The following is a 22652-nucleotide window of genomic DNA, read 5'->3' as shown; positions in this document are numbered from 1 at the left end:
TGAACACTGCTGACAGTGCGCTTACATGATTCTCCGCCCAGCGAAGAATTCTGGTGGCTTCCGCCATCGCCACTCTGCTCCTTGTGCCGCCTTGGCGGTTTACATGAACTACTGCGGTGACGTTGTCTGACTGGATCAGAACTGGTTGGTCGCGAAGTAAGGTCTCCGCTTGACATAGGGCGTTGTATATGGCCCTTAGCTCCAGGATGTTGATGTGAAGACAAGTCTCCTGACTTGACCAAAGACCTTGGAAATTTCTTCCCTGTGTGGCTGCTCCCCAACCTCGGAGGCTCGCGTTCGTGGTCACCAGGATCCAGTCCTGAATGCCGAACCTGCGGCCCTCTAGAAGTTGAGCACTCTGCAGCCACCACAGGAGAGATACCCTGGCCCTGGGGGACAGGGTGATCAACTGATGAATCTGTAGATGTGACCCGGACCACTTGTCCAGTAGGTCCCATTGCAAGATCCTCGCATGGAACCTGCCGAAGGGAATGGCCTCGTATGATGCCACCATCATTCCCAGGACTCGAGTGCAGTGATGCACTGACACCTGTTTTGGTTTCAATAGGTTCCTGACCAGAGTCATGAGTTCCTGGGCCTTTTCTATCGGAAGATAAACCCTTTTCTGGTCCGTATCCAGAATAATGCCCAAGCAAAGTCAGACGAGTCGTAGGAACCAACTGCGACTTCGGGATATTGAGAATCCAGCCGTGTTGCTGTAACACCTTCAGTGAAAGTTATACGCTGTTCAGCAACTGCTCTCTTGATCTCGCTTTTATGAGGAGATCGTTCAAGTACGGATAATTGTGACACCTTGCTTTCGCAGGAGCACCCTAATTTCCGTCATTACCTTGGTGAAAATTCTCTGAGAAAATTCTGGAGAGACCAAACGGCAACGTCTGAAATTGGTAATGACAATACTGTACCGCAAATCTTAGGTACGCCTGATGAGGTGGATAAATGAGTACATGAAGGTATGCATCCTTTATGTCCAGAGATATCATAAAATCCCCCCCTTCTAGGCTGGCGATGACCGCTCTTAGCGATTCCATCTTGAACTTGAACCTTTTCAAGTATAGGTTCAGGGATTTTAAATTTAATATGGGTCTGACCAAACCGTCCGGTTTTGGGACTACAAACAGGGTCGAATAATTTCCCTTTCCTTGTTGAAGCAGGGGAACCTTGACCACCACCTGTTGAAGATACAATTTGTGAATTGCATTTAACACTATCTCCCTTTCCTGGGGAGAAGATGGTAGGGCCGATTTGAAAAACCGGCGAGGAGGCACCTCTTCGAATTTCAGCTTGTAACCCTGAGAAACAATTTCTATTGCCTAGGGATCCACCTGCGAATGAACCCAGATGTGGCTGAAAACTCGAAGACGTGCCCCCAACTGGGCGGACTCCTTTAGCGGAGCCCCAGTGTCATGCGGTGGATTTTGTAGAGGCCGGGGAGGACTTCTGTTCCTGGGAACTAGCTGTGTTGTGCAGCTTCTTCCCTCTGCCCTTACCTCTGGCAAGAAAGGACGCACCTCGTACTTTCTTGTTTCTCTGTGATCGAAAGGACTGCATTTGATAATGTGGTGCTTTCTTAGGCTGTGAGGGAATATAAGGCAAAACATTTGATTTACCAGCTGTAGCTGTGGAGACTAGGTCCGAGAGACCTTCCCCAAACAATTCCTCACCCCTGTAAGGTAAAACCTCCATATGCCTTTTTGAGTCGGCATCACCTGTCCATTGCCGGGTCCATAGGACTCGTCTAGCAGAAATCGACATAGCGTTTATTCTAGAACCCAGTAGACTAATGTCACTTTGAGCATCTCTCATATATAGGACAGCATCTTTTATATGCCCTATGGTCAATAACATAGCATCCTTATCTAGGGTCTCAATCTCTGCTGATAAGGTGTCTGTTCATGCTGCCACCGCGCTACAACCCCGGCCGACGCAATTGCCGGTCTGAGTAAGGTACCAGAATGTGTGTAAATGGACTTTAGGGTAACCTCCTGCTTGCGGTCAGCAGGGTCCCTGATGGTAGCCGTATCCTGGGATGGCAGCGCTACCTTTTTGGATAAGTGTGTCAATGCTTTATCCACCCTAGGGGAGGATTCCCACCGTATCCTGTCCATTGGCGGGAAAGGATACGCCATAAGAATCCTTTTGGGAATCTGCAGCTTTTTGTCTGGAGATTCCCAAGCTTTTTCACATAATTCGTTCAACTCATGTGAGGGGGGAAAGGTTATCTCAGGTTTCTTTCCCTTATACATGTGTACCCTCGTGTCAGGGACAGGGGACTCTGTGATGTGCAAAACATCTTTTATTGCAATAATCATATATCGAATACATTTAGCCAATTTTGGCTGTAACTTTGCATCATCGTAGTCGACACTGGAGTCAGAATCCGTGTCGGTATCTGTGTCAACTATTTGGGATAGTGGGCGCTTTTGAGACTTCGAAGGTCCCTGCGACATAGGGACAGGCATGGGTTGACTCCCTGACTGTTCCCTAGCTTCAGCTTTGTCTAATCTCTTGTGTAATAAGCTTACATTAGCACTTAAAACATTCCACATATGCATCCAGTCAGGTGTCGGCGTTGTCGATGGAGACACCACATTAATTTGCTCCTGCTCCTCTCTAGGAGAGCCTTCTACCTCAGACATGTCGACACACGTGTACCGACACACCATACACTCAGGGAATCCTCTTATCTGAGGACAGTTCCCCAACAAGGCCCTTTGGAGAGACAGAGAGAGAGAGTATGCCAGCACACACCCCAGCGCTATATGACCCAGGAAAAAAACACAATAATTTTATGTTTACCCAGTAGCGCTGTATTTCCATATATATATGCGCCTAATTATGTGCCCCCCTCTTCTTTAAGACCCTCTTTCTACCGTGGTATAAGCAGGGGAGAGTCCGTGGAGCTTCCCCTCAGCGGTGCTGTGGAGAAAATGGCGCTGGTGAGTGCTGAGGGAGAAGCCCCACCCCCTCAGCGACGGGCTTCTGTCCCGCACAAATATAGTAAAAAAATGGCGGGGGCTCTTATATATATATACAGTGCCTAGCTGCATATATATTTATTTTGCCAAAGAGAGGTCTATATTGCTGCCCAGGGCGTCCCCCCTGCGCCCTTCACCCTTACACTGACTGCCGTGTGTGAGGTGTATGGGAGCAATGGAGCACAGCTTTACTGCTGTGCGTTACCTCAGTGAAGATCATGAAGTCTTCCGCCGCCTCTGAAGTCTTCTTTTCTTCTCATACTCACCCGGCTTCTATCTTCCGGCTCTGCGAGGGGGACGGCGGCGCGGCTCTGGGACGGACGGCGAGGTTGAGACCTGCGTACCGATCCCTCTGGAGCTAATGCTGTACAGTAGCCTAAGAAGCAGAGCCTATCAACTCACAGAAGTAGGTGTGCATCTCTCCCCTCCGCCCCTCGATGCAGGGAGTCTGTTGCCAGCAGGCTCCCTGAAAATAAAAAAATCTAACAAATATACTTTCTGTCAGGAAACTCAGGAGAGCTCCCTGAAAAGCACCCAGTCTCCTCTGGGCACAGTAGTAAACTGAGGTCTGGAGGAGGGGCATAGAGGGAGGAGCCAGTGCACACCCAGATCTAAAGTCTTTCTTAAAGTGCCCAAGTCTCCTGCGGAGCCCGTCTATCCCCCATGGTCCTTACGGAGTCCCCAGCATCCTCTAGGACGTAAGAGAAAAATTATGCTGGCCGAAAAATCCAATTGAGTGATTAAACAGCTCCAGAGCTGCTCTGTAAGGCAAGTAAAAGGGTGTGGGCCCTGCAGCACTACCTGTAGTTTGCATTGTGCATTGGAAGCCTAGTTTGCTGTCTGTTTCCACTTCTTTTTTCTTGAGCCCCTCCCGTCTATACCCTTGTGCACTATCCTGACTTCTCCTCCCGTCTGCTTACTTTGTGCCTTCCAATGCACAATGCAAACTACAGGTAGTGCTGCAGGGCCCACACCCTTTTACTTGCCTTACAGAGCAGCTCTTGAGCTGTTACAGTGCCCAGCTGCTGCAAGAAATCAGCGTGAATGCTTCAGGGGCTGGGGCATGGCCAACATGAGCCCCACACCGAAGGAGGGTGGGGGTGTTTAATGCGAACTAGGGGTCTCGTACAATGCAAACTACAGGTAGTGCTGCAGGGCCCACACCCTTTTACTTGCCTTACAGAGCAGCTCTGGAGCTGTTACAGTGCCCAGCTGCTGCAAGAAATCAGCTTGAATGCTTCAGGGGCTGGGGCATAGCCAACATGAGCCCCACACCGACGGAGGGTGGAGGTGTTTAATGCGAACTAGGGGTCATCCAAGTGCCGCAAAAGGCCGCCATGCCCTGCACGCCCCTTTTCTCTTTTCATATGCAGACGAGGGTTGAAGCCAACTTTGACCCACTGCTTGGATGACATCGCCATATGCAAATCCATCTGCTGCAGGCCTTCCCCCAGGAATGCTTGCAAAAGTTGTTGCATTTGGTTTGTTGTTTGGGGGTGCTTCAGTATTAGGCAGCCTTCTGCCCTCCCATGTTCATCTGAAAATATGTGTTCTCCCTGCAGTTGTTGTCCCCAGATGAGAGTTCCCTTGTGCTGCCTCAGTTGAATCTCCTTTACTTGACAGAGATGTGCCTGAGCAGCGGCCCTCCCTAGCTCTATCCCAAATCATACTTATTTTGCATAGGAGATACCATTGTCATGAAGATTGTTCTCCCAGGGTGCGGTTCATTCATTGCATTTTGGGTATGCTGACCCCTGTGATTTCCCCAAATGTGGGAAACTCGACTGCATTATTTGTGGTAGTGGGGGACTGTGTTTGTGCTTTCCTCTGGTCAGCTCTGGTAAAAGTAATATTTCTTTGTCTCAGATCTTCCTCTAGCCTTGTTCTTCTTTCGAGAGTTCCTTTGTGCTGCCTCAGTTGGATCTCCTTCACTTGACAGGGGGGTGCCCGAGCAGCGACCCTCCCAAGCTCTAGCCCAACTCCTACTTACCTGCCAGGTGAGATACTATGATCATGAAGGTGCTTCTCCCAGGGCAAGGCTCACCCATTGCACTCTGGGTGTGCTGCCCCTGCGATTTCCCCAAAAGTGGGAAACTTGACTGCATAATTTGTGTTTCTCCTGGTCGGCTCTCGTATAATTCAGATCTCTTTGTCTCAGGTCTCTCTCCAGCCTAGTTTGCTGTCTGTTTCCACTTCTCTTTTCTTGAGCCGCTCCCTTCTATGCCCTTGCGCACTATCCTGACTTCTCCCGTCTACTTACTTTGTGCCTTCCAACGCACAATGCGAACTACAGGTAGTGCTGCAGGGCCCACACCCTTTTACTTGCCTTACAGAGCAGCTCTGGAGCTGTTACAGTGCCCAGCTGCGGCAAGAAATCAGCTTGAATGCTTCAGGGGCTGGGGCATAGCCAACATGAGCCCCACACCGATTGAGGGTGGAGGTGTTTAATGCGAACTAGGGGTCATCCAAGCGCCGCAAAAGGCCGCCATGCCCTGCATAACCCTTTTCACTTTTCATATGCAGATGAGGGTTCCAGCCAACTTTGGCCCACTGCTTGGATGACATCACCGTATGCAAATCCGTCTTCTGCAGACCTTCACCCAGGAATGCTTTTACTAGTTGTTGCATTTGGTTTGTTGTTTGGGGGTGCTTCAGTATTAGGCAGCCTTCTGCCCTCCCATGTTCATCTGAAAATATGTGTTCTCCCTGCAGTTGTTGTCCCCAGATGAGAGTTCCCTTGTGCTGCCTCAGTTGAATCTCCTTTACTTGACAGAGATGTGCCTGAGCAGCGGCCCTCCCCAGCCCTATCCCAAATCATACTTATTTTGCATAGGAGATACCATGGTCATGAAGATTGTTCTCCAAGTCTGAGGTTCATTCATTGCATTCTGGGTATGCTGACCCCTGTGATTTCCCCAAATGTGGGAAACTCGACTGCATTATTTGTGGTAGTGGGGGACTGTGTTTGTGCTTTCCTCTGGTCAGCTCTGGTAAAAGTCAGATTTCTTTGTCTCAGATCTTCCTCTAGCCTTGTTCTTCTTTCGAGAGTTTCTTTGTGCTGCCTCAGTTGGATCTCCTTCACTTGACAGGGGGGTGCCCGAGCAGCGACCCTCCCCAGCTCTAGCCCAACTCCTACTTACCTGCCAGGTGAGATACTAAGATCAGGAAGGTGCTTCTCCCAGGGCAAGGCTCACCCATTGCACTCTGGGTGTGCTGCTCCTACGATTTCCCCAAATGTGGGACACTTGACTGCATAATTTGTGTTTCCTCTGGTCGGCTCTCGTATAATTCAGATCTCTTTGTCTCAGGTCTTTCTCCAGCCTAGTTTGCTGTCTGTTTCCACTTCTTTTATCTTGAGCCCCTCCCTTCTATACCCTTGTGCACTATCCTGACTTCTCCTCCCGTCTGCTTACTTTGTGCCTTCCAATGCACAATGCAAACTACAGGTAGTGCTGCAGGGCCCACACAATATTTTACTTGCCTTACTGAGCAGCTCTGGAGCTGTTACAGTGCCCAGCTGCTGCAAGAAATCAGCTTGAATGCTTCAGGGGATGGGGCATGGCCAACATGAGCCCCACCCCAAAGGAGGGTGGGGGTGTTTAATGCGAACTAGGGGTCATCCAAGTACCGCAAAAGGCCGCCATGCCCTGCACGCCCCTTTTCTCTTTTCATATGCAGATGAGGGTTGAAGCCAACTTTGACCCACTGCTTGGATGACATCACCATATGCAAATCCATCTGCTGCAGGCCTTCCCCCAGGAATGCTTGCACTAGTTGTTGCATTTGGTTTGTTGTTTGGGGGTGCTTCAGTATTAGGCAGCCTTCTGCCCTCCCATGTTCATCTGAAAATATGTGTTCTCCCTGCAGTTGTTGTCCCCAGATGAGAGTTCCCTTGTGCTGCCTCAGTTGAATCTCCTTTACTTGACAGAGATGTGCCTGAGCAGCGGCCCTCCCCAGCCCTATCCCAGATCATACTTATTTTGCATAGTAGACACCATGGTCATGAAGATTGTTCACCCAGGGTGAGGTTCATTCATTGCATTCTGGGTATGCTGACCCCTGTGATTTCCCCAAATGTAGGAAACTCGCCTGCATTTTTTGTGGTAGTGGGGGACTGTGTTTGTGTTTTCCTCTGGTCAGCTCTGGTAAAAGTCAGATTTCTTTGTCTCGGATCTTCCTCTAGCCTTGTTCTTCTTTCGAGAGTTCCCTTGTGCTGCCTCAGTTGGATCTCCTTCACTTGACAGGGGGGTACCCGTGCAGCGACCCTCCCCAGCTCTAGCCCAAATCCTACTTACCTGCCAGGTGAGATACTATGATCATGAAGGTGCTTCTCCCAGGGCAAGGCTCACCCATTGCACTCTGGGTGTGCTGCTCCTGCGATTTCCCCAAATGTGGGAAACTTGATTGCATAATTTGTGTTTCCCCTGGTCGGCTCTCGTATAATTCAGATCTCTTTGTCTCAGGTCTCTCTCCAGCCTAGTTTGCTGTCTGTTTCCACTTCTCTTTTCTGGAGCCGCTCCCTTCTATGCCCTTGCGCACTATCCTGACTTCTCCCGTCTGCTTACTTTGTGCCTTCCAACGCACAATGCGAACTACAGGTAGTGCTGCAGGGCCCACACCCTTTTAGTTGCCTTACAGAGCAGCTCTGGAGCTGTTACAGTGCCCAGCTGCTGCAAGAAATCAGCTTGAATGCTTCAGGGGCTGGGGCATAGCCAACATGAGCCCCACACCAAAGGAGGGTGGGGTTGTTTAATGCGAACTAGGGGTCATCCAAGCACCGCAAAAGGCCGCCATGCCCTGCATGCCCCTTTTCTCTTTTCATATGCAGATGAGGGTTCCAGCCAACTTTGGCCCACTGCTTGGATGACATCACCGTATGCAAATCCGTCTGCTGCAGACCTTCCCCCAGGAATGCTTGTACTAGTTGTTGCATATGGTTTGATATTTGATGGTGCTTCAGTATTAGGCAGCCTTCCGCCCTCCCATGTTCATCTGAAAAGATGTGGTCTCCCTGCAGTTGTTGTCCTCAGACGAGAGTTCCCTTGTGCTTCCTCAGTTTAATCTCCTTAACTTGACGGGGCAGGGGCTGCCCGAGCAGCCACCCTCCCCAGCCCTATCCCAACTCATACTTATTTTGCATATGAGATCTCTTGATCATGAAGATTGTTCTCACAGGGTGAGGTTCATCCATTATATTTTAAAATAGGAAGGTACAAATTACATATTTGAATTGCATCTATGTGCTGGATTCAAATGTCCCCCCCCCCTTCCTTTCTCAATTGTGCCCGTCAGCAGCTATTCTAAGGTTGCTGCCAATGGGTGTGACACATTAATTTCTTCTGTGGGGTACACTGGACTCCACAAGGATTCACATTGGGGTGTAGAGTAGGATCTTGATCTGAGGCACCAACCGGCTCAAAGCTTTTGACTGTTCCCAAGATGCTCAGCGCATCCTCCTCTATAACCCCGCTTCCATGAACAGGGAGCTCAGTTTGTAGTTGGTGCCTTCAGTAGCAGGCCACTTAACAGGGGCCTGCCTCAGGCAGCCTATTCTTAGTTATTAATTTTGACAAGAAAAGAAGAACTTGTTTTATGAGAATCTACAAGGGCTGCAGCAGGCTAGGTCTAATAGACATCTTTACTGCAGCTTCATCACTCCCAGCGGCGCTGTATACTCCCGTGCCCTGGTTGCTGGGTCACTGCAGCGGAGGCTCCGGTTTCTTCCTAAGGTCAGTCACACACACACCGCCCTTCCGGATCACGAGGCCGCTGATGAAGGGGAGCGTGGCCGTAGGGGGTGGACCGTGTGCGCACTGGTGTGGACACTGATTACTATCTTCTTCATACTAGTAGTTTAGGAGTCTGCTGACAGTGTCCACCAGGTCCGTCATTATATTATATACCTACAGTAGTAATATATTTAGTATATTATCTATACTAGCAGACGCAGTATGGTAGTCCACGGCTGTACCTACCTCTGTGTCGTCACTCGTCCATAATTGTATACCTAACTGTGGTGGGGTTTTTTTTCTATCTTCTTCATACTAGTAGTTTAGGAGTCTGCTGACAGTGTCCACCAGGTCCGTAATTATATTATATACAGATGTAGCCACCTTTATCTTGACTGTTTCTCCGCCGAGACGGGCGTCTAGCCACGCTAATGCGATAGCTGAGTTTCATCACAGGCAGGCGCGTTGAGACGATCTAGATACTCATCATGCATTACACATCTCCACCACTGTGTCGCTAATGCTCCACTAATCCAGTACTTTCGATCGTACAGTATAGCGGCGGATTGATCTACAGCTCTGGCAATACTGTAGGCGTAACGGGAGGCGGTGGAAAAAAGTATGGAGTACTGTACAGTATGTGTATGGAGACGCAACTACAGTAATTGTGTAAAAGGAAGAATGTACAGTACAATGTATAAACACCGTGCTTTTAAAATATATGAGCGTCTGAGTTCGCTAATGCATAATGGGAATGGAGGACTAGCAAATGCGAGCGTCCGAGTCCTCTAAGGCATAAACCAACAGCAATGGGGCGGGGGCCGGGCGCTGTTTGCAGTACTTTCACACATGAAATTGGAAATCTCTCATGAGGCGTCGTGGGCTAGGGGTGAAGGCTCCCACCTCCCTCGCTGGGAGTCCAGGGTTCGAGACCTGATGTGCTTTCTTTCTTTTTTTTTTTTTTTTCTGTAATAATGCACTGTATTATTTTATTTACATTGTAAGACAGTCAATGGAAGGATGCACACAGGTTTCACATAAATCAAAGTACATCTGCAGGAGCGATTCTTTACGCTAAATGCACCTAAACAGCGGGAATGAAATGAGTGTATTCTGACGCTACCAACTGAGCAAAACAGTACTGTACAGTAGATCTTCAGCGTTTGTGTATTGCACAGGACCTGAATTTCCTCCCTGTGCAGGCCCCCAGGGGGGAAGGGCGATGGGGGTAGGGGGGAGACGATGGAAAATACTGTGCCTTTGAAATGCAATTACTGTACATGAGCGTCCGAGTACACTACGGCATACTGTAAACCAACACCAATGGGAAGGAAGTGCCAACCTTATTTTTAATGTGTTCCCGTGACATTCACTTTAAAAAAAAAAAAATTATCTCCAATACAGTACATCCAATGGAAGGATGCACACAGGTTTCACATAAATCAAAGTACATCTGCAGGAGCGATTCTTTACGCTAAATGCAACCTACAGTACAGTACGGTACTGTAAGTGAGCAAAATAGTACTACAGTGGGCGTTTGTGTATTGCACATGACCTGCATTCCCTCCCTGTCTACTGCATGATCTGTGCAGGCTCCCATGGGGGAAGGGCAACAGGCTAGCAGGAGGCGGAGGAAAACACCGTGCTTTACAAATGCGAGCGTCCGAGTCCTCTAAGGCATAAACCAACAGCAATGGGGCGGGGGCCGGGCGCTGTTTGCAGTACTTTCACACATGAAATTGGAAATCTCTCATGAGGCGTCGTGGGCTAGGGGTGAAGGCTCCCACCTCCCTCGCTGGGAGTCCAGGGTTCGAGACCTGATGTGCTTTCTTTCTTTTTTTTTTTTTTTTCTGTAATAATGCACTGTATTATTTTATTTACATTGTAAGACAGTCAATGGAAGGATGCACACAGGTTTCACATAAATCAAAGTACATCTGCAGGAGCGATTCTTTACGCTAAATGCACCTAAACAGCGGGAATGAAATGAGTGTATTCTGACGCTACCAACTGAGCAAAACAGTACTGTACAGTAGATCTTCAGCGTTTGTGTATTGCACAGGACCTGAATTTCCTCCCTGTGCAGGCCCCCAGGGGGGAAGGGCGATGGGGGTAGGGGGGAGACGATGGAAAATACTGTGCCTTTGAAATGCAATTACTGTACATGAGCGTCCGAGTACACTACGGCATACTGTAAACCAACACCAATGGGAAGGAAGTGCCAACCTTATTTTTAATGTGTTCCCGTGACATTCACTTTAAAAAAAAAAAAATTATCTCCAATACAGTACATCCAATGGAAGGATGCACACAGGTTTCACATAAATCAAAGTACATCTGCAGGAGCGATTCTTTACGCTAAATGCAACCTACAGTACAGTACGGTACTGTAAGTGAGCAAAATAGTACTACAGTGGGCGTTTGTGTATTGCACATGACCTGCATTCCCTCCCTGTCTACTGCATGATCTGTGCAGGCTCCCATGGGGGAAGGGCAACAGGCTAGCAGGAGGCGGAGGAAAACACCGTGCTTTACAAATGCGAGCGTCCGAGTCCTCTAAGGCATAAACCAACAGCAATGGGGCGGGGGGATTGTGACGCTCCTTCAGCATTGCCCCATAACCTGCACAAGGGTTCAGGGGCGGCGGCCATTTTGCCAGTGTGCTACAGTATGTCATCGAGTCCGGTGTACCATAATATGCATACTGTGTATTTTAGCTAGGGGATTGTGACGCTCCTTCAGCATTGCCCCATAGTCTGTACAATCTGGACTATTACTTGCTCCGTAGCCTAGGGCCTCTGTGGTCGTCCATGCCGCTGACTTCGTCCAGTCCGCTGCGGTCCTCCAGGCCTCCTCTGCGGTCCTCCAGGCCTCCTCTGCGGTCCTCCAGGCCTCGGTCGTCCAGGCCGCTGACTTGAACCGCTTGGTGGTGTGTTGCAATGATGGTGCGGCAAACTCCAACTTGCCATTCTTCCCTCGTTTGTTCAATGACTTTCTTCATGGCTTCTACCATCTGTTCCTTTATGCCTTCTTTAAGGCCAGCCATATCGGTCTGCAGCTGATTGACCTGTCCACCAACTTCTGACTCCATATTGGTCACCTTACTGAGTAGCTCCTTTAGTAAAACAGGACAGGTACACTGGCAGTCCTGCACTTTGGTGTTCACATCTGTGAAATGCAACCTTCTTCGTGGTGAATGTGTCATGTCTTCTTGTCCAGGGGTGGCTACATGGTCCAAAAAAGAAGCTTCCTGATGCAGCGTGTTTGTCACGTCCTCTAGCACCGGTATTTCCAGATTCATTGGCTGAACACTGTGATCTGCAGGAGATGGAACAATTACATCATTTGCCACACCACATATCAGCTCCAACGTATTATTCTTTGCCTTGGCATTTTTTTGTGGTTTCACCACATTTTCTTTCTGAGCCGCCTTGGCAGTTTTCTTCTTCTTTTGTGGGACTACTGCAGCAAGTTTCTGTGCCACTGATGGGTGGGTTTTGGCACTCCCGTAAAATCTGGTAGTCTGCATTCTTTGTCTTTTGTCTAAAAATATAAAAACCACAATAAGAAAACATGTAAAGCACAGCATGCTAAAAATAGCAAACAACTGTACATTTTCAAATAAAGTGCACAACAGTAAAGTGCAAATACAGTACTGTACAGTATTTGCCTTTTTTCCCTGTGCCTCCCAACAAGAACCTCTGCAGGAGGGACAGAATGCTCTGTTACGGACTTCAGTTTAAATATACAGTATGATTACCATCACCTGTGCGAACAACTATACTGTACAGTAGTTACTGTATTTGATAAGATAGGTGTTTCACCACAAGTGATAGCAATCATTCAGTACTACTGCACATAGTACACCGGGATAAGCGAGGTCTATGCACATTACGTTATACCGAGCTGGATCGCTTAGCAACCTGACAAAATGGCCACCGACCGTGAACTCCCAGCACATGGCAGCGCTTGGATATGGAGTGAGATACAGTATGGTACAGTCCAGGGGCAATGCTGAAGGAGCGTCACAATCCCCTAGCTCAATTACTAGAGCCATCTTAACAGCAGTGTGGGCCCCTGGACACAGCAATGCACTGGGGACCCTACCCACTCACCAGCGGAAGGGGTGGGGGGAGCTATCAGCGGCAGCTTTGATGCTCCGCGGGGGATAGGGGGGTTCTATCTTTCGCTCAGTATGTACAGTAGGACCTGGAGAAATAATTTCTGCTAATTATTCCTTTACTGCACAGATGGGGCAGGAAGGAGAACACTAAACTGTAGAAGGGGGCATTGTGCTGAATGAAGGGGCCCTGGTACATGACTTCCAGGGTGGTAGGGGGTGTTTAATACACAGGGGAGGAGTGGATAATGGAGTGGGCTTAATATTAGTGTTATGGACTGCAATTAGTTTCCTGTATGAAACAGATACAGTACAGTAAATAACCCTCCTTGGAAGTGCATGGGCCCTGTGAGACTTACAGTAGTGTACAGCATAAGGGTCGACTGACATGATGTACAAGCATTACATACAGTACATGTCAGTACTGTATGTAAATTCTTCAATTATTGCCTAACAACAATGCTGCTTACTGTATATTAAATACTGTAGGCCTAGAAATGTGCATCTCAATATAGTAGTTAAAAACACAGGGGCCTATGTGGATAAGCGAGTTCTATGCACACTAAAAATGGCCACCGACCGTGAACCCCCAGCACGTGGCAGCGCTCGGATATGTAGTGAGATACAATATGGCATACATTTCACAGTTCAGGGGGCAATGCTGAAGGAGCGTCACAATCCCCTAGCTCAATTACATTGGGATAAGCGAGGTCTATGCACATTACGGTATACCGAGCTGGATCGCTTAGCAACCTGACAAAATGGCCGCCGACCGTGAACTCCCAGCACGTGGCAGCGCTCGGATATGTAGTGAGATACAATATGGCATACATTTCACAGTTCAGGGGGCAATGCTGAAGGAGCGTCACAATCCCCTAGCCAAAATACACAGGGGAGGGATAAGCTACTGTAGGATTGCATACAGTATTACGGTACACCGGACTCAATCGCATAGCACACTGTCAAAACGACCACTACCCATGAACCCCCACCTCCTGAACCCCCACCTCGTGGCAGGCAGCAGTTGGGTATGGAATGAGAAATGGCATAAGCTGTGCAGGCTACGGGGCGATGCTGAAGGAGCGTCACAATCCCCTAGCTCAATTACATTGGGATAAGCGAGGTCTATGCACATTACGGTATACCGAGCTGGATCGCTTAGCAACCTGACAACATGGCCGCCGACCGTGAACTCCCAGCACGTGGCAGCGCTCGGATATGTAGTGAGATACAATATGGCATACTGTACATTTCACAGTTCAGGGGGCAATGCTGAAGGAGCGTCACAATCCCCTAGCTCAATACAGTATCTCACGCTTACAGTATCTTACAGTATACGCTTACAGTATCTGTGTATTTTGGCTAGGGGATTGTGACGCTCCTTCAGCACCGCCCCGTAGCCTGCACAGCTTATGCCATTTCTCATTCCATACCCAACTGCTGCCTGCCACGAGGTGGGGGTGAATAAAAAAAATAATAAAGTGTGAAAAAAACTACAGTAACATGCATTAGTACTTAAGGAATCGAACCCTGGACTCTGAGTATAGGAAGCGAAACACTTCACCACTTCGCCGCAGACAAATGTATAAATCCGTTGGTTTTGATTATGCTGTAATGGCTACGGGATTAAGACGATAACATACTGTAGAAAATTCCTAATCTTGAGAGGCAATAGTGAACTTGTAACACACATCCATTTGCGACAGTGTACACTACTGGTTTTACAGTACTGTGTTTTGTCTGCGGGACTCGGACGCTCACATACAGTATTCATAAAGTATTGTAGATGGATCATATACTGTATGCTGTACTACTGTATTTGCGTCGGTGTCGTACTGTATATACTGTACAGTACTGTATTAAATAATGCAGCGTAATGAGTACAGTATTTGCTGTATGCAGCGTAATGAGACGCCTTAGTAAAGTAGTCCTTATTATGTATGTCAGTATTGTATTTTACGGGAGACCACACGCATGCGCAGTGGTGATTGTAAAAAGCGACATCTGGTGGCTGATCGCAGGTATTACACGTAAAGGTAACGCCAAACGTCAAATGTCTGTCTCCGTGCGATTAGATAGCCTCTCTGTGGCTATGCGCGCCTCGCTACGCCACAGTGCGCTGCGTATGGTCGAACGGGCCAACCGCCGCGGCCACTCAAGATAAAGGTGGCTACATCTGTACCTACAGTAGTAATATATTTAGTATATTATCTATACTAGCAGACGCAGTATGGTAGTCCACGGCTGTACCTACCTCTGTGTCGTCACTCGTCCATAATTGTATACCAACCTGTGGTGGGGTTTTTTTTTCTATCTTCTTCATACTAGTAGTTTAGGAGTCTGCTGACAGTGTCCACCAGGTCCGTCATTATATTATATACCTACAGTAGTAATATATTTAGTATATTATCTATACTAGCAGACGCAGTACGGTAGTCCACGGCTGTACCTACCTCTGTGTCGTCACTCGTCCATAATTGTATACCTACCTGTGGTGGAGTTTTTTTTCTATCTTCTTCATACTAGTAGTTTAGCAGTCTGCTGACAGTGTCCACCAGGTCCGTCATTATATTATATATACCTACAGTAGTTATATATATTTTTTTTATATCATTAATTATCATCTCTATACTAGCAGACGCAGTATGGTAGGCCACGGCTGTGGCTATCTCTGTGTCGTCAGTGCTCGTCCATAATTGTATACCTACCTGTGGTGGGGTTTTTTTTCTATCTTCTTCATACTAGTAGTTTAGCAGTCTGCTGACAGTGTCCACCAGGTCCGTCATTATATTATATATACCTACAGTAGTTATATATATATTTTTTTTATATCATTAATTATCATCTCTATACTAGCAGACGCAGTACGGTAGTCCACGGCTGTAGCTACCTCTGTGTCGTCAGTCACTCGTCATCCATAAGTATACTAGTATCCATCCATCTCCATTGTTTACCTGAGGTGCCTTTTAGTTGTGCCTATTAAAATATGGAGAACAAAAATGTTGAGGTTCCAAAAATAGGGAAAGATCAAGATCCACTTCCACCTCGTGCTGAAGCTGCTGCCACTAGTCATGGCCGAGAAGATGAAATTCCATCAACGTCGTCTGCCAATGCCGATGCCCAATGTCATAGTACAGAGCATGTAAAATCCAAAACACAAAAGATCAGTAAAAAAAGGACTCAAAAATCTAAATAAAAATCGTCGGAGGAGAAGCGTAAACTGGCCAATATGCCATTTACCACAAGGAGTGGCAAGGAACGGCTGAGGCCCTGGCCTATGTTCATGGCTAGTGGTTCAGCTTCACATGAGGATGGAAGCACTCAGCCTCTCGCTAGAAAAATGAAAAGACTTAAGCTGGCAAAAGCACAGCAAAGAACTGTGCGTTCTTCAAAATCACAAATCCACAAGGAGAGTCCAATTGTGTCGGTTGCGATGCCTGACCTTCCCAACACTGGACGTGAAGAGCATGCACCTTCCACCATTTGCACACCCCCTGCAAGTGCTGGAAGGAGCACCCACAGTCCAGTTCCTGATAGTCAGATTGAAGATGTCAGTGTTGAAGTACACCAGGATGAGGAGGATATGGGTGTTGCTGGCGCTGGGGAGGAAATTGACAAGGAGGATTCTGATGGTGAGGTGGTTTGTTTAAGTCAGGCACCCGGGGAGACACCTGTTGTCCGTGGGAGGAATATGGCCATTGACATGCCTGGTGAAAATACCAAAAAAATCAGCTCTTCGGTGTGGAAGTATTTCAACAGAAATGCGAACAACAGGTGTCAAGCCGTGTGTTGCCTTTGTCAAGCTGTAATAAGTAGGGGTAAGGACGTTAACCACCTCGGAACATCCTCCCTTATACGTCACCTGCAGCGCATTCATCATAAGTCAGTGACAAGTTCAAAAACTTTGGGCGACAGCGGAAGCAGTCCACTGACCAGTAAATCCCTTCCTCTTGTAACCAAGCTCACGCAAACCACCCCACCAACTCCCTCAGTGTCAATTTCCTCCTTCCCCAGGAATGCCAATAGTCCTGCAGGCCATGTCACTGGCAATTCTGACGAGTTCTCTCCTGCCTGGGATTCCTCCGATGCATCCTTGAGTGTAACGCCTACTGCTGCTGGCGCTGCTGTTGTTGCTGCTGGGAGTCGATGGTCATCCCAGATAACTGAGGCCTTGGCATCCTGGGCGGTGAGAAACGTGGTTCCGGTATCCATCATTACTTCAGAGCCAACTATAGACTTGATTGAGGTACTGTGTCCCCGGTACCAAATACCATCTAGGTTCCATTTCTCTAGGCAGGCAATACCGAAAATGTACACAGACCTCAGAAAAAGACTCACCAGTGTCCTAAAAAATGCAGTTGTACCCAATGTCCACTTAACCACGGACATGTGGACAAGTGGGGCAGGGCAGACTCAGGACTATATGACTGTGACGGCCCACTGGGTAGATGTATTGACTCCCGCCGCAAGAACAGCAGCGGCGGCACCAGTAGCAGCATCTCGCAAACGCCAACTCTTTCCTAGGCAGGCTACGCTTTGTATCACCGCTTTCCAGAATACGCACACAGCTGAAAACCTCTTACGGCAACTGAGGAAGATCATCGCAGAATGGCTTACCCCAATTGGACTCTCCTGTGGATTTGTGGCATCGGACAACGCCAGCAATATTGTGCGTGCATTATATCTGGGCAAATTCCAGCACGTCCCATGTTTTGCACATACCTTGAATTTGGTGGTGCAGAATTATTTAAAAAACGACAGGGGCGTGCAAGAGATGCTGTCGGTGGCCAGAAGAATTGCGGGACACTTTCGGCGTACAGGCACCACGTACAGAAGACTGGAGCAACACCAAAAACGCCTGAACCTGCCCTGCCATCATCTGAAGCAAGAAGTGGTAACGAGGTGGAATTCAACCCTCTATATGCTTCAGAGGATGGAGGAGCAGCAAAAGGCCATTCAAGCCTATACATCTGACCACGATATAGGAGGTGGAATGCACCTGTCTCAAGCGCAGTGGAGAATGATTTCAACGTTGTGCAAGGTTCTGCAACCTTTTGAACTTGCCACACGTGAAGTCAGTTCAGACACTGCCAGCCTGAGTCAGGTCATTCCCGTCATCAGGCTTTTGCAGAAGAAGCTGGAGACATTGAAGGAGGAGCTAAGACAGAGCGATTCCGCTAGGCATGTGGGACTTGTGGATGGAGCCCTTCATTCGCTTAACCAGGATTCACGGGTGGTCAATCTGTTGAAATCAGAGCACTACATTTTGGCCACCGTGCTCGATCCTAGATTTAAAACCTACGTTGTATCTCTCTTTCCGGCAGACACAAGTCTGCAGGGGTTCAAAGACCTGCTGGTGAGAAAATTATCAAGTCAAGTGGAACTTGATCGGTCAACAGCTCCTCCTTCACATTCTCCCACAATTGGGGGTGCGAGGAAAAGGCTCAGAATTCCGAGCCCACCCGCTGGCGGTGATGCAGGGCAGTCTGGAGCGACTGCTGATGCTGACATCTGGTCCGGACTGAAGGACCTGCCAACGATTACGGACATGTCGTCTACTGTCACTGCATATGATTCTCTCACCATTGAAAGAATGGTGGAGGATTATATGAGTGACCGCATCCAAGTAGGCACGTCAGACAGTCCGTACGTATACTGGCAGGAAAAAGAGGCAATTTGCGGCCCTTGCACAAACTGGCTTTATTCTACCTAAGTTGCCCTCCCACAAGTGTGTACTCCGAAAGAGTGTTTAGTGCCGCCGCTCACCTTGTCAGCAATCGGCGTACGAGGTTACTTCCAGAAAATGTGGAGAAGATGATGTTCATTAAAATGAATTATAATCAATTGCTCCATGGAGACATTGACCAGCAGCAATTGCCTCCACAAAGTACACAGGGAGCTGACATGGTGGATTCCAGTGGGGACGAATTGATAATCTGTGAGGAGGGGGATGTACACGGTGATGAATCGGAGGATGATGATGAGGTGGACATCTTGCCTCTGTAGAGCCAGTTTGTGCAAGGAGAGATTAATTGCTTCTTTTTTGGTGGGGGTCCAAACCAACCCGTCATTTCAGTCACAGTCGTGTGGCAGACCCTGTCACTGAAATGATGGGTTGGTTAAAGTGTGCATGTCCTGTTTATACAACATAAGGGTGGGTGGGAGGGCCCAAGGACAATTCCATCTTGCACCTCTTTTTTCTTTCATTTTTCTTTGCGTCATGTGCTGTTTGGGGAGTGTTTTTTGGAAGGGCCATCCTGCGTGACACTGCAGTGCCACTCCTAGATGGGCCAGGTGTTTGTGTCGGCCACTTGGGTCGCTGAGCTTAGTCACACAGCTACCTCATTGCGCCTCTTTTTTTCTTTGCATCATGTGCTGTTTGGGGAGTGTTTTTGGAAGGGCCATCCTGCGTGACACTGCAGTGCCACTCCTAGATGGGCCAGGTGTTTGTGTCGGCCACTTGGGTCGCTGAGCTTAGTCACACAGCTACCTCATTGCGCCTCTTTTTTTCTTTGCATCATGTGCTGTTTGGGGAGTGTTTTTGGAAGGGCCATCCTGCGTGACACTGCAGTGCCACTCCTAGATGGGCCAGGTGTTTGTGTCGGCCACTTGGGTCGCTGAGCTTAGTCACACAGCTACCTCATTGCGCCTCTTTTTTTCTTTGCGTCATGTGCTGTTTGGGGAGTGTTTTTTGGAAGGGCCATCCTGCGTGACACTGCAGTGCCACTCCTAGATGGGCCAGGTGTTTGTGTCGGCCACTTGGGTCGCTGAGCTTAGTCATCCAGCGACCTCGGTGCAAATTTTAGGACTAAAAATAATATTGTGAGGTGTGAGGTATTAAGAATAGACTGAAAATGAGTGGAAATTATGGTTATTGAGGTTAATAATACTTTGGGATCAAAATGACTCCCAAATTCTATGATTTAAGCTGTTTTTTAGGGTTTTTTGAAAAAAACACCCGAATCCAAAACACACCCGAATCCGACAAAAAAAATTCGGTGAGGTTTAGCCAAAACGCGTTCGAACCCAAAACACGGCCGCGGAACCGAACCCAAAACCAAAACACAAAACCCGAAAAATTTCCGGTGCACATCTCTAGTGGCCATGCCCTGTCACTGTGCAGGAGCCAGCACCGCTCACACACTAGTCCCCGGTGCAGCCCCCAACCCCCGAGACACCCGGAGCAACAAAATGTAGATTCAGGCCACCAGGCCACGCCCCTACCTATGAAACCATGCCTCCTTTTTACCATTGCGCTGCTTATCTGCGCGCACTGCATTACAATCTCCCTCGCCACCTCTCTGGGTGTCACCAGTGATAGTGACACCTCTGCCATGCTTGTAGCAGCTGGTCCTAAGATCTACGCCTCAAGCCCTGAGTGTTTGCCCTTGTGACTTGTTGATCATCATAGCAAAGCAGATGCTTACAGAAAACTGCAGGGGCTTAGATTGAAAATAAAAAAAATTGATGGGTATAAGGTAGAGAGGAGCGGGTTCGGTTCTCCGAGAACCGAATTCCCCATGAACTCCACGTGGTTTACACTGGTCCGAGGCAGGCTCGGTTGTTCCCGCCTGACTTGGAAAACCTGAACAAGGGAAAATGTCATCATCCCGCTGTCGGATTCTCGCGAGATTCGGATTCCATATAAAGAGCTGCGCGTTGCCGCCATTTTTACTCGTGCATTGAAGAGAGAGCGGAGAGGACGTGGCTATGTTCTCTCAGTGGAAATCTCAATATCAGTGCTCAGTATCAGTGGATACTTATTGCTGCTCAGTAATACTAGTAGTGTGTCTCTCCTGCTCAGTGTCAGTTCTCAGTAGTATCCTCATCAGTGCTCAGTATCACTGCTCATTGTCTTGTGCTGCATTGTTGTGCTCAGCATACTACAGTACATTACTAATAGTCCAGTGCTGCATCTTGCTGCTCAGTGTCAGTTCTAGTATCCTCATCAGTGCTCACTATCACTGCTCATTGCATTGTGGTGTTCTGTATACTACAGTAACATAGTAATATAGTAACATATAGTAACATAGTTTTTGAGGTTGAATAGAGGCAAATTGCCCATCGTGTTCAACCTGTTTTAAGTTGTGATGATTCTACATACTTGCTGAATAATGTTTTATGACAAGTTAGCTACTACAACTCATGTTACCCCCGGATTAACCATGTTGATATTTTAAGTATTATAACCTTGGATAGCTTTTTCATTCAGAAATGTATCCATTCCTTTTTTAAATCCAATTACAGAGTCCGCCATTACCACCTTCCCTGGCAGGGAATTCCACATCCTGATTGCCCTAACAGTGAAGATCATAGTATCTCACCTGGCAGGTAAGTAGGAGTTGGGCCAGAGCTGTGGAGTATTGCTGCTCGGGCACCCCCTGTCAAGTGAAGGAGATCCAACTGAGGCAGCACAAGGGAACTCTCGAAAGAAGAACAAGGCTAGAGGAAGATCTGAGACAAAGAAATCTGACTTTTACCAGAGCTGACCAGAGGAAAGCACAAACACAGTCCCCCACTACCACAAATAATGCAGTCGAGTTTCCCACATTTGGGGAAATCACAGGGGTCAGCATACACAGAATGCAATGAATGAACCTCACCCTGGGAGAACAATCTTCATGACCATGGTATCGCCTATGCAAAATAAGTATGATTTGGGATAGGGCTGGGGAGGGCCGCTGCTCAGGCACATCTCTGTCAAGTATAGGAGATTCAACTGAGGCAGCACAAGGGAACTCTCATCTGGGGACAACAACTGCAGGGAGAACACATATTTTCAGATGAACATGGGAGGGCAGAAGGCTGCCTAATACTGAAGCACCCCCAAACAACAAACCAAATGCAACAACTAGTACAAGCATTCCTGGGGGAAGTTCTGCAGAAGACGGATTTGCATACGGTGATGTCATCCAAGCAGTGGGCCAAAGTTGGCTGGAACCCTCATCTGCATATGAAAAGAGAAAAGGGGTATGCAGGGCATGGCGGCCTTTTGCGGCGCTTGGATGACCCTTAGTTCGCATTAAACCCCTTCACCCTCCTACGGTGTGGGGCTCATGTTGACAATGCCCCAGCCCCTGAAGCATTCAAGCTGATTTCTTACAGCAGCTTGGCACTGTAACAGCTCCAGAGCTGCTCTGTAAGGCAAGTAAAAGGGTGTGTAGTTTGCATTGTGCATTGGAAGGCACAAAGTAAGCAGACAGGAGGAGAAGTCAGGATAGTACACAAGGGTATAAAAGGGAGGGGCTCAAGAAAAAAGAAGTGGAAACAGACAGCAAACTAGGCTGGAGAGAGACCTGAGACAAAGAGATCTGAATTATATGAGAGCCGACCAGGGGAAACACAAATTATGCAGTCAAGTTTCCCACATTTGGGGAAATCGCAGGGGCAGCACACCCAGAGTGCAATGGGTGAGCCTTGCCCTGGGAGAAGCACCTTCATGATCATAGTATCTCACCTGGCAGGTAAGTAGGAGTTGGGCTTGAGCTGGGGAGGGTCGCTGCTCGGGCACCCCCCTGTCAAGTGAAGGAGATCCAACTGAGGCAGCACAAGAGAACTCTCGAAAGAAGAACAAGGCTAGAGGAAGATCTGAAACAAAGAAATCTGACTTTTACCAGAGCTGACCAGAGGAAAACACAAACACAGTCCCCCACTACCACAAATAATGCAGTCGAGTTACCCACATTTGGGGAAATCACAGGGGTCAGCATACCCAGAATGCAATGAATGAACCTCACCCTGGGAGAATAATCTTCATGACCATGGTATCTCCTATGCAAAATAAGTATGATTTGGGATAGGGCT

General features: G+C 48.1%; 8 non-coding genes and 1 pseudogene across 8 annotated transcripts; 6 read left to right on the top strand and 3 right to left on the bottom strand.

Moving 5' to 3' along the window:
- The first annotated feature begins 4665 nt into the window (after positions 1 to 4665).
- LOC135013924 (U1 spliceosomal RNA) lies at positions 4666 to 4829 on the top strand. Its single transcript, XR_010212511.1, has one exon. It is a non-coding gene; the product is annotated as a U1 spliceosomal RNA (small nuclear RNA).
- Positions 4830 to 4981: 152 nt separating this feature from the next.
- Positions 4982 to 5144, top strand: LOC135014006 (U1 spliceosomal RNA). Its single transcript, XR_010212586.1, has one exon. It is a non-coding gene; the product is annotated as a U1 spliceosomal RNA (small nuclear RNA).
- Positions 5145 to 5815: 671 nt separating this feature from the next.
- Positions 5816 to 5979, top strand: LOC135013968 (U1 spliceosomal RNA). The gene has a single exon (XR_010212554.1). It is a non-coding gene; the product is annotated as a U1 spliceosomal RNA (small nuclear RNA).
- Positions 5980 to 6131: 152 nt separating this feature from the next.
- On the top strand, positions 6132 to 6294 carry LOC135014149 (U1 spliceosomal RNA). The gene has a single exon (XR_010212709.1). It is a non-coding gene; the product is annotated as a U1 spliceosomal RNA (small nuclear RNA).
- Positions 6295 to 6970: 676 nt separating this feature from the next.
- On the top strand, positions 6971 to 7134 carry LOC135014050 (U1 spliceosomal RNA). The gene has a single exon (XR_010212629.1). It is a non-coding gene; the product is annotated as a U1 spliceosomal RNA (small nuclear RNA).
- Positions 7135 to 7286: 152 nt separating this feature from the next.
- Positions 7287 to 7449, top strand: LOC135014092 (U1 spliceosomal RNA). The gene has a single exon (XR_010212665.1). It is a non-coding gene; the product is annotated as a U1 spliceosomal RNA (small nuclear RNA).
- Positions 7450 to 21338: 13889 nt separating this feature from the next.
- On the bottom strand, positions 21339 to 21502 carry LOC135013940 (U1 spliceosomal RNA). The gene has a single exon (XR_010212527.1). It is a non-coding gene; the product is annotated as a U1 spliceosomal RNA (small nuclear RNA).
- Positions 21503 to 22178: 676 nt separating this feature from the next.
- On the bottom strand, positions 22179 to 22320 carry LOC135014064 (U1 spliceosomal RNA; annotated as a pseudogene).
- Positions 22321 to 22472: 152 nt separating this feature from the next.
- On the bottom strand, positions 22473 to 22636 carry LOC135013951 (U1 spliceosomal RNA). The gene has a single exon (XR_010212538.1). It is a non-coding gene; the product is annotated as a U1 spliceosomal RNA (small nuclear RNA).
- Positions 22637 to 22652: the final 16 nt, after the last annotated feature.

Source organism: Pseudophryne corroboree, unplaced genomic scaffold (assembly GCF_028390025.1).
Source record: "Pseudophryne corroboree isolate aPseCor3 unplaced genomic scaffold, aPseCor3.hap2 scaffold_279, whole genome shotgun sequence".
Lineage (NCBI taxonomy): Eukaryota > Metazoa > Chordata > Amphibia > Anura > Myobatrachidae > Pseudophryne > Pseudophryne corroboree.
This window is presented reverse-complemented; position numbering and strand designations above follow the sequence as displayed.